We start from the raw sequence: 2,213 nt of genomic DNA, 5'->3' as shown, positions 1-2,213 counted from the left end.
GAGTGTAGCAGCCACGATATAAAACCTCCTTCCAATCCACGTAAACCCACCAAACTGTAAAAAAGGGAGAAGTTATACCATCAGCACTAGCCAACCAAAACACATTTATGTGACTTGGCAGATAAATATTTTCTCTTACTTCAACAGTTTTCCAGCATGTGTATTTATCAGATGTCTTAACAGTGACTCGAAAACACACTCACAGTTCTTTAAATTTAAACAATGGCGTTTGTCCCAGCCTGTCAGTCTGCTGAGTTTGAAAAATTGTTTTATGTAACTAGTCAGTTTGGACTTATGTTATTTCAAACAAGTTGGAGCACATGCCTCTTTACAGTAGAAGTGCTTTGATTTTAGTTAACTTTAGCTTATACTGTGATCCTGGTGCATAACGAAACTTGACTACTGATAATTTTGATTATGTGTTATTTTTGGATGATAATTTGTCTCCAACTCGGCAGTCACACTGTTCTCTCCGTCTAGACCCCCTAGTGGGGTCATATTAATTGTACTTTCTTACCTTCACTTAGTTATTTCTAAATCCAATTTAAACTTGCCTTCGTCTTTGCATGAACTCTGACAAAGTTCAGTTGAAGCTTTCTTTGTGTCCTAATGACATCAGTATTCAGAGTCAATGGTTACATTATCATCTTACCAGCAATTCTGTTTTCTTAGAATTAGTCTCAGTTTTTAACAGTCTTGGTTATATCTGTCTTGTAATGATTTGAACATTATTTTGTGACATACAGTATAATAAATATTGCACTGTATGTTTTACATAACTGTTTAAAGAGCTAATGCATCTACAAGTGTAATTTATGGAAGTGAAAGAGATTTGATCGGAGGCATTTAACTTTGCCCAAGTAACACCTTCAGCTAAGACTGTACAGATAGGCTCTTCAGAACATTTGCAAGGAAGAAAAGCTGAAAAACAGTGTTGAAATGGCAGAAATGTAAGCAAAAATTTTCAGTGTCGTTTGAAACATCTCTTCACTGAAAAAGCCATACAGTTAGTCATGATTTTTGCCTTTTCTGACTGTCCTCAAACCCATCTTCCAAAAGATCTTTTCAAGTTGTGAAGTTACTTCTTTGGAATTTTAAATGCTTTCTCAATTCCCATGCTTTTCTCCTGAAAAGGGGACAAATTTGAACTTATCAGGCAATGAGGTGAGAACAGAGCTTATAGGTAATTTACTATCTAGTTTAAAAGAAAAATGAAAGCAACTTCTCTCAATCTTTGGTTTCACCTACCGTATGACAACAATTAAAATTCTTAATCGAATATTGTACAAAAAGAAGATATTTGTACCAGAGCAAGCTAGCCAGTCCCAGGTGCTGATAGCACTCTGCATGATTTACTGTTTAGTGCTTAACAAAAACCCCATGAATGGACTGGAACAAATAAAGAATTCAGCTCTACTTTTAGACTTTTTGTAGCAGGTTTAGATCCTTATCCTATTCTTCTTATTGTGTACCACATGAAATTATCCTAAGAATACTTGCCTTGAAGTCTCAAGTTTTTAAACACACTAGAAAAAAGGCACTACTAAAAATTATGACCACTGGGAGGGCATAAGGAACCAGAGAAACAGAAACTGGGTGTAGTTTAGTGCTTTGCTGAGCTGTAACGCTGCTGAAATTGCCACCCCAATGTCACTGGGCCCTTTTGGTCTAGAAGGCCATCTTAATGAATAACAACAATATCCTTCAAGCATTAATCCCTTCACAGACGCTTGCTGGTTTGCCACGAGGATAAAGAGCACATGAACACAAGTTTCAGTATTGTAGCCTATCAGAAACACGAAGAAAAGAACTATTAAAAATGACAATTCCTCAAGAAGATTAAGCTTGCGTGGTATGGAATTCAGCCTCAGTAAGGAGGTGGCCAGGGAGCAAAAGCCTTTATTTCAGCAAGGAAACCTGAATTATGTCCAAGAAAATCACACCTCCTCTGTCCACAGACTTCCAAGAAATAACATACTTACCCTAAAGTTCACCTGCCTCTGCCACTGCTCAGGGTCTGAAACAGTTTTGCCATGATAACCTATGTTATTTAGCCCCCAGTTTAGCGACAGTGCTACAGCAAAAAAATCTTTTCCGGGTAATCATCTAGCTATTACTGTTCATTTGCAAGTCATCTGGATCCATGAACTGTATTGCACCTTGCTGCTGCTAGGAAACACATGGTGTTGTGCAAGCATGCTCCTGTAGGGATA

Source organism: Nipponia nippon, unplaced genomic scaffold (assembly GCF_047370975.1).
Source record: "Nipponia nippon isolate SJK-2023a ecotype South Korea unplaced genomic scaffold, ASM4737097v1 scaffold_5, whole genome shotgun sequence".
NCBI lineage: Eukaryota > Metazoa > Chordata > Aves > Pelecaniformes > Threskiornithidae > Nipponia > Nipponia nippon.
This window is presented reverse-complemented; position numbering follows the sequence as displayed.